This window comes from Citrus clementina, unplaced genomic scaffold (assembly GCF_000493195.1).
Source record: "Citrus clementina cultivar Clemenules unplaced genomic scaffold, Citrus_clementina_v1.0 scaffold_9, whole genome shotgun sequence".
In the NCBI taxonomy this organism is placed as follows: Eukaryota; Viridiplantae; Streptophyta; class Magnoliopsida; order Sapindales; family Rutaceae; genus Citrus; species Citrus x clementina.
The window spans coordinates 29,307,853-29,317,750 of NW_006261964.1; the positions used below are offsets into that span (position 1 = coordinate 29,307,853).

Sequence of the window (9,898 nt, forward strand, 5' to 3'; positions counted from 1 at the left end):
TAATTTAATAACCAAACATCTTCCATAACCAACTTCTTAAATCAACTTATCAAATATCACCAAAATCATCCGTATATTAAAATACAACGATTATCCTTAATAACATAAAATAATAACACAAATCCCAAATATAATAATAAAAATCCACGACTTCTAGCACCATCACGTGACCATAATATCAAACTAACGTTCGCTACTGGGTTGACTGATGTACCTGTAAATCTCCTGAGGGGGGGGGGGAAATATAATAAAAACGGGATGAGTATAAAACTCAGTAAGCTCAGTGAGTGGATATTAGTTTTTGACAAATAAATAAATCTATTTAAAATGATTCAATCTTTCTCAAATCAATTTCATCAAAATATCATAAGAACTTACATAAACTTATTTAATTTATTTAATTCAAATGAATCACTGAAATACTATATTACATAAATCTGCATAAAATCGATGGAAACATAATACTTATCATATCAAATACTGACTACCAAAACTATCATAAAACAAGTACCCAGGGAAATAATCTCGTCATATCCGGACCTCAACGGACGGGCAATGACGTACTATCTGGGTAACGTCACGCCCCGGAGCTACACAGATAGACAGGGAAATACTATCTCATATCTCATCATATCTATGCATGCATAATCTAGTCCCCAAAGGACAAAAGCGCCCAAGCACACGGCCCAAAGCCTCTGTGTGTACTCAGACGGGCCCCAAAGGCCTGTATCTCATCTGTATCTTAACTGGCTGTACCTCATATCTGTATCACTGTATCTCTGTATCTCAATAACTAATCTGTATCCCATATCTGTATCATTGTATCTCAATAACTGATTTGTATCACTGTATCTCAATAACTGTCTGTAGCCCATATCTGTATCACTGTATCTCAATAACTGTATGTAGCCCATATCTGTATCACTGTATCTCAATATCTGTATCACTGTAATAATCATACCGCATGCATATGCCCCCAAAAGGCAAAAGCGCCCAAACACACGGCCCAAAGCCTCTATGTGTGTTCAAACGGGCCCCAAAGGCCTCTCATCTCATATCATTTGTATCACTGTATCTGGAGGGGAAGGGTACTGTCTAATGATTTCAAAAACAACATTTATACACATGTACATAAACATATAATCACATCTGAAATCTCATTTTCTTTCTATTCAACATATCTCAAATCTGCTCAATTCTAATATCATGCCTTTACAAAAAAAACGATAGTAAAATCATTAATCAAACTCATTCTCAATAACAATAAATATCAACACATAAATAAAAATCAATTTTCAAAAAAATCATTAAATCGAAGCATCAAATACTTATTTATCAAAACATACTGCACTGTATCATAAAATCATCATGTACTTTAAAAATAGGTTTTGTATATTCCACTCACAGTGACAATGTCCAAGCTCGGTGTCGACAATGTCCGCGGGTTAATTCTCGTTCGCGAATCCTCCTAATCAAGAAAACGACATAATCATTCTCCGTAAATTGAAATACATCCAATTAATATCATAAATCTCGAAACAAATATCTATTAACGATAAACTATTCCGGCATGAGTAAAATTACCAAAATGCCCCTACATGCCAAAATTACCAAAATACCCCCCAACATCAATATTTTACCAACTTATCCTCAAACATCATTATTGTACCAAATTATCCTCATAATCGTCAATTACCAAATTGTCCTCAATTCAGGTTACATAAATAACCAAAATGTCAAAAATTACGAAATTACCATCCGCACGTAAAATTACCAAAATGTCCTTATCGACTTAAATTACCGAATTACTATCGTAATCTCAAATTACCTCACTGCCCTAATTTAAAATTACCAATTTGTCCAATGATTCCATAAATTACAAATTCACCCTCAAGTTTTATGAATTACCGAATTGCCCTTGAATTCAATATTACCAAAATACCCTCATATCAAAATTATCAAATTAACCTCAAAACCATAAATTACCAACTTATCCTCAATTACAGAAATTACCAAAATATCCACAACATCTGAAATTACAAAATTGTCCTTAGACTGTGAAATTACCGAAATGCCCTTGCCGGTCAACGGTCACCGGAATTCATCCGATGGCGACGGGAAGCTCAGAACTGAAAGTTCAAGCCACGCTGAGTCCAATGGTGGCGGTGGTGACCTCCCACGCGCGGCGAGGACGGCGGATCGAAGCTCCAAAAATCCGAAACTTTCCGGTGGTCGTTTGGCGATAATCCGGCCGTTTCAGGTGACGAGGTTGGTCGGAAAATGATGCTGGTGACGTGAGGAGTAGAACCCAGCTAGAAGTGAGCCCAAACTCCGGCGAAATCGACGGCGGCGAAAAAGGGTTTGGCCGCGAGTTTTCGAGCTCAAATCGCCGGCGTTCTGGTCGGTTTCCGGCAACGAGGATGGCATGGATACGTTGCTCGTCTCTCAACCTTCGAATCGGTACCAAGCACGGCCGGTAAGGTGGCCGGAAACGGGAGAACTCGTCGGGTCAAAGTTGCGGGTTCCGGGTCGGATCCGGCTCAAACTCGGGTCAACTCTATCTCTCTCTCTCTCCCGCGTGCTCCTCTCTCTCATTCCTTCTCTCTCTCCCATTTTGAAAACCAGCTTCCTCCTTTTATATGGAACCCGAATTCTTTTTCTTTCTCTTTTATTTTTCCCACTTAAGCTTCATACAAATTAAACTTATACCGATCCCGTGACGTAAATAAAATTTGACTACTCGAGCTTATAATCGCGCTCAATTTATATAAGTGGTGAATCAAAAATAATCGGGTGCGGGGTATTACAAACTTCCCCCCTTCAAAGAATTTCGTCCTCGAAATTCACTTGTAGTCATGCTCATAGAATCTAAACCTCAAGAATTACTTATGATCTATAAATCCTTATAAAGATCAAAACCAATCATATCACACTTTCGCTGCGCTACTCTGATACCTCAAAAATATATAATCGCAAATACAAATATAAACCGCTAACTGCAGCGGAAGAATTTAAAATTCATGCCAAACCATCTAATTCCTCCATTCAAGTCCTTCTCGATGCTCATCACGAATCAATCCTGATTTACGGAAATTGAATCACAATAAACTATAATGCGTACGAAATTCAGTAAGTAAACCAGCTTTGCATATACCAAAATACATACATACATATATACAGTGCACATGAATGACGTGCCATGGTATTCGAAAACATCGTAAAACAAATCATCGAAATCTCATTCTGTCTTTCTCAAACTTTTACATTCTCTTTCAAACCACTTACTTGAGCTACCTTCATTCGATTACCGCTTAGTAGGACACTCTCTTAATTTTCATAACTTTCATACTCTTTGGGCTTCTCGCCAATGCGTCCTTCGCCCACTTATCTCATAACTATATCTAGAGTATCCTCCACTAAGCCAGTAACGAATTCAAGCATCCAAGCTAAAACTGTAAAACAATCTTTCTTTCTTCAAATTTCTTTTGCTAAAATCGACTTTCTCATTTTACAGAAATTATAATACATTTTCGTGCTCATGCCAATGAAATATTCACACATTCGTATGCCCATGTTCATAAATACACATAACAATATATCATATCAACACATTACATAAACACATGGGCAGAACATATAAATCAATATCCGTACATATATCAAAATAGACTTTTCAAACATGTCAAACATATATATTGTTTATTGTGATTCGTTTAGAAATCTAGTTTACTTACCTCCTGGTAAACCAATCCTTGAATAACCAATGCACACCGATATCATCGGCCTAAAAATAAATAAAAATACTCTCATAAGAATAAAATTAAACCATAATCATAAACTCCAATATTCTTAAATTCCTCAATATAATCACATTCCATACTTAACCTCAAATAATCTTAATTAAAATCATACACCATCAAAATACTCATAATTCTTGAAATTAGCTGCATCTTCTCATTGATATCCTGAACTAATTCGAAACCAAATAATCTCTACTCACCAATCTCATCCGATCAACATATTGGAGTTTTACATTTCCTGCCATATAAAACCTCAGACGATGTCCTTTTGATTGATATTGTAAGCTAACTCCATCAAAGGTAAATAAATGTTCCAACTACCCTCAAACTCGAAAACACGAGTTCGCAACAGATTCTCCAATGTCTGAATAGTACGCTATGATTGCCCATCAATTCGAGGATGAAAAGCTGTACTCAAATCCAACTTGGTGCCTAAAGATTTCTGCAAGCTAGCCCAGAACTCGTAAGTGAACTGAGAATCCTTATATGAGACAATAAATACAGGTACTCCATAAAATCAAATTATTTCAGCCATGTAAATACTTCTTAACTTGTCCATACTGATGTGTTCCCACTTTCACTCATGCAAAAAAAAAAACACCTGCGATAACTCAGCAGGCCTCGGATACTCAGCCTTAATCTGCTGACAAACATTATACTATCTCTCTCTTCGTCCGCTGTCACAAGTAATGATCTCTCAAGGTACAGTACATCTGCTGGAGTCAACCCAGCTACTAGTCTAATACGGCCACGATCACATCTACGACTACGATAAATCCTGATGGCATCCTCAAAATATCAATTCCGACTTTAATGACAATAAAACTTATTCTATTTACGACAGTAAAGTCTACAGAATCTAAAACCATGCTCTGATACCAACTGAAACGACCCGCCCCGCACTCCCCAGGACGAGTCTATCTAAACTCGTAAAATTAAATCAATCTGCTTAAGAATTCTATAAAAATTTCGGCAACATCTCCCTTATAAATAAAACATATCCAACCCTGCAAATGACAAAATAATACTCCCGAAATAATTTAATAACCAAACATCTTCCATAACCAACTTCTTAAATCAACTTATCAAATATCACCAAAATCATCCGTATATTAAAATACAACGATTATCCTTAATAACATAAAATAATAACACAAATCCCAAATATAATAATAAAAATCCACGACTTCTAGCACCATCACGTGACCATAATATCAAACTAACGTTCGCTACTGGGTTGACTGATGTACCTGTAAATCTCCTGAGGGGGGGGGGGGAAATATAATAAAAACGGGATGAGTATAAAACTCAGTAAGCTCAGTGAGTGGATATTAGTTTTTGACAAATAAATAAATCTATTTAAAATGATTCAATCTTTCTCAAATCAATTTCATCAAAATATCATAAGAACTTACATAAACTTATTTAATTTATTTAATTCAAATGAATCACTGAAATACTATATTACATAAATCTGCATAAAATCGATGGAAACATAATACTTATCATATCAAATACTGACTACCAAAACTATCATAAAACAAGTACCCAGGGAAATAATCTCGTCATATCCGGACCTCAACGGACGGGCAATGACGTACTATCTGGGTAACGTCACGCCCCGGAGCTACACTGTATCACTGTATCTCAATATCTGTATCACTGTAATAATCATACCGCATGCATATGCCCCCAAAAGGCAAAAGCGCCCAAACACACGGCCCAAAGCCTCTATGTGTGTTCAAACGGGCCCCAAAGGCCTCTCATCTCATATCATTTGTATCACTGTATCTGGAGGGGAAGGGTACTGTCTAATGATTTCAAAAACAACATTTATACACATGTACATAAACATATAATCACATCTGAAATCTCATTTTCTTTCTATTCAACATATCTCAAATCTGCTCAATTCTAATATCATGCCTTTACAAAAAAAACGATAGTAAAATCATTAATCAAACTCATTCTCAATAACAATAAATATCAACACATAAATAAAAATCAATTTTCAAAAAAATCATTAAATCGAAGCATCAAATACTTATTTATCAAAACATACTGCACTGTATCATAAAATCATCATGTACTTTAAAAATAGGTTTTGTATATTCCACTCACAGTGACAATGTCCAAGCTCGGTGTCGACAATGTCCGCGGGTTAATTCTCGTTCGCGAATCCTCCTAATCAAGAAAACGACATAATCATTCTCCGTAAATTGAAATACATCCAATTAATATCATAAATCTCGAAACAAATATCTATTAACGATAAACTATTCCGGCATGAGTAAAATTACCAAAATGCCCCTACATGCCAAAATTACCAAAATACCCCCCAACATCAATATTTTACCAACTTATCCTCAAACATCATTATTGTACCAAATTATCCTCATAATCGTCAATTACCAAATTGTCCTCAATTCAGGTTACATAAATAACCAAAATGTCAAAAATTACGAAATTACCATCCGCACGTAAAATTACCAAAATGTCCTTATCGACTTAAATTACCGAATTACTATCGTAATCTCAAATTACCTCACTGCCCTAATTTAAAATTACCAATTTGTCCAATGATTCCATAAATTACAAATTCACCCTCAAGTTTTATGAATTACCGAATTGCCCTTGAATTCAATATTACCAAAATACCCTCATATCAAAATTATCAAATTAACCTCAAAACCATAAATTACCAACTTATCCTCAATTACAGAAATTACCAAAATATCCACAACATCTGAAATTACAAAATTGTCCTTAGACTGTGAAATTACCGAAATGCCCTTGCCGGTCAACGGTCACCGGAATTCATCCGATGGCGACGGGAAGCTCAGAACTGAAAGTTCAAGCCACGCTGAGTCCAATGGTGGCGGTGGTGACCTCCCACGCGCGGCGAGGACGGCGGATCGAAGCTCCAAAAATCCGAAACTTTCCGGTGGTCGTTTGGCGATAATCCGGCCGTTTCAGGTGACGAGGTTGGTCGGAAAATGATGCTGGTGACGTGAGGAGTAGAACCCAGCTAGAAGTGAGCCCAAACTCCGGCGAAATCGACGGCGGCGAAAAAGGGTTTGGCCGCGAGTTTTCGAGCTCAAATCGCCGGCGTTCTGGTCGGTTTCCGGCAACGAGGATGGCATGGATACGTTGCTCGTCTCTCAACCTTCGAATCGGTACCAAGCACGGCCGGTAAGGTGGCCGGAAACGGGAGAACTCGTCGGGTCAAAGTTGCGGGTTCCGGGTCGGATCCGGCTCAAACTCGGGTCAACTCTATCTCTCTCTCTCTCCCGCGTGCTCCTCTCTCTCATTCCTTCTCTCTCTCCCATTTTGAAAACCAGCTTCCTCCTTTTATATGGAACCCGAATTCTTTTTCTTTCTCTTTTATTTTTCCCACTTAAGCTTCATACAAATTAAACTTATACCGATCCCGTGACGTAAATAAAATTTGACTACTCGAGCTTATAATCGCGCTCAATTTATATAAGTGGTGAATCAAAAATAATCGGGTGCGGGGTATTACAGTCAACCTGAAAATTCCTCTTCTTTCTTGGTCTTTTTTTAAGTTATTTTCTTTTTTTTCCTATTACTTTCAGGGATAAAATAAACGTAATGGCTAAATTACTACCAATTTCCCCGAAAATAAAATTGAAAGAACCCTTATATTTGGCTACCAATGTTTATAGCCATAATCTCCCCAGCAAATAACCTTGTAACAATTTTTAATTTCCTTCAGTCCCCTACAAATTTCTAGGCTTATTTCCTTATTCTGCTAAATCAATTTATTTTTATTTTGTTTAGTAATTATAGGAAACACAATTTAATGAAAATAAATCAAATTAAATATTTCTATATCAAACATAATATTTTCTACATATCATCCCTAAAATCCACCGAAAACTAGTATATTATGCCAAGTGCATCTTATTACAAGTATCATCTCCAAAAAAAAAACATGAAAGGGGAGCATTATATCTAAAACGTGTGGTGAATTATTGTAATTCAACTCAAACCCCCTGCTACATAGCAACGCCTGTAGCCCACTTGGAATATCATCGATTTAACCTGAAAGACAAAAATATAAAAGAGATTATAAAATAAACAACTAATTGATTATAGCCGATACAAAATCCCATGTAAAAAATTTCATAAACCAATATACATTAAATGACGTTACATGTAAGAGCTCCTAGGAGTAAAGATTAGAAATGTAAATAACGGAGTTATTTAATGTCCGTCATGCAAATTCTATTAACAATAAACAATATTTTTACCTTGTGTCCAAACTGTTAGCCCACTCTCATGCACATCGAAAAAATTTGTGTAATACACCTCAATTATTAGCATGATATGTCCAAGATTTTCTAAGGGTCTTAACACAAATTTTGACCAAAGCTCCAATAACTTAGATAAAAACCTCTCCACTGAAACTACATAGAACCATAAAAGAACTAGGAAGATGAATATAGAGTTCATATTTGAAATCTATAGATATACATAAAACAATAACAAGAAGTACACTAACTTTTGGAGTTATATGTATATCAGCAGTAATAAATATTTTCATAACGCATGAATCAAGCCACGTAGATCTATTATTATGATTCAGAACAATTGTAAGGAAATACCTTCACGTTGCTGAGCATCTTCATAACTGCAAAAAAGAGTAAATAGATGCTTAAAAAATCAACTCTGATAAAGTATCAAGCTAAAAAATATCAATTACAAATTACGCTTTAAGTTGATGTTCGGCAAAAATAAAATCCAATTTACTCTAATGGAATCCTACCAAATGGGTATGCAGTTGTGATTCTCCCATGTTCTTGCATAAAAGAGTCACTCCCTTAAGATATAAGAAAAATATTCTATCATGCTAACAAATTGTTGTTACAATTTTACCTAAACCTTCTCCAAAATTAAAACACAACAAAGCAGGGAAAAAAAAAATTCCAAACCGACTACAGAGGAATGACACCAAAAATAATAATTCATAAAGTACGTTAAAAATGCTCACATCAGCTTTACAATCAACAATGATCCCAAGAACAGTATCCTCCACAAAGGTACATACTACAAAAAGGAGATAATTACTATATCATAAATCAAAGGGGGCATAGGTATATTATACAAGCAGCAAACTGCTAACAACAAAGATCAACTCAGCTACACAAAAACATACACACCCTTTTCTGAGAGCTTTCAACCTAGTATTTGTTTGGCTTTGAGAACCTCAGTTTTCCAGCTTTTATGACAGAAACAGAATCACATTCTTGAATATCATTCTAAATGAATTTCGATATCAATCAAGCATTTTCCTTTCATTTGTTTCCTTGATATAAAAATGATTTCTTTTAAAGCTTTAACATAAAACAAGTAAACAAGTTAAAAGGATACTGAGTTCGGCTATATTAACAATTCAAAACTAATTCCATCAAAAACCCAATGTAATCACTTTAAATATATCACATCTAATACACTGAATATTCATAAAGGAGTAATACTTTTGCAGAGGATTAGATTTCAACCAAGTTTTACGAAATAACTATAACCAGAATATCAAATTATAACTAGAAGGAGACCTGAGAGGCCACCGCCAAGCTTGATGGTCTAGTTTGTTATGCTAGATACGTCAAGTACCAAGTCTCCTGGAACCTAAAATAGTTTAAATAGATAAAAAAGACTTATTAATTGTATTAAAAAATCGAGTTGGCCCATAAAAAAGAATAGAGAAGAAATACAAACCACTATCTTATGAACGAAGTTCGCTATTGGCTCATCTCCATGACAATCCCAAAGGCTTCAACGGTAATTTCGCAACAACTTTCCCCTTCGAAAGGCCAAATACGACGAACAGAACGAGGGCGCCAATGGTGCTGGATTTGAACCTGAACGAGGACATATCGCGGCTGGATTCTTTGAGGCTGGTATCGACACGGTCAATCTTTTTGGTGAAGCTTTTAGCTGGATTTTCGATTTTTGTGGTCTCGAGTTTCTTGGAGGCTTTGTTGATTGAAGTTTTTCTTGTAGGCTTTGTCAAATGAGGATCTGAGGGTGTGAAGGCAGCTCATTATTCAAGCAGTTTAATAAAGCCACGTCAG

General features: G+C 35.9%; 1 long non-coding RNA gene across 1 annotated transcript; it reads right to left on the reverse strand.

Moving 5' to 3' along the window:
• On the reverse strand, positions 1 to 7,318 carry LOC112097758. The gene is made up of 5 exons (XR_002905243.1): positions 6,584 to 7,318; positions 5,922 to 5,984; positions 2,068 to 5,061; positions 1,406 to 1,468; positions 1 to 225 (listed from the first exon to the last, which is right to left on the reverse strand). It is a non-coding gene; the product is annotated as an uncharacterized LOC112097758 (long non-coding RNA).
• Positions 7,319 to 9,898: the final 2,580 nt, after the last annotated feature.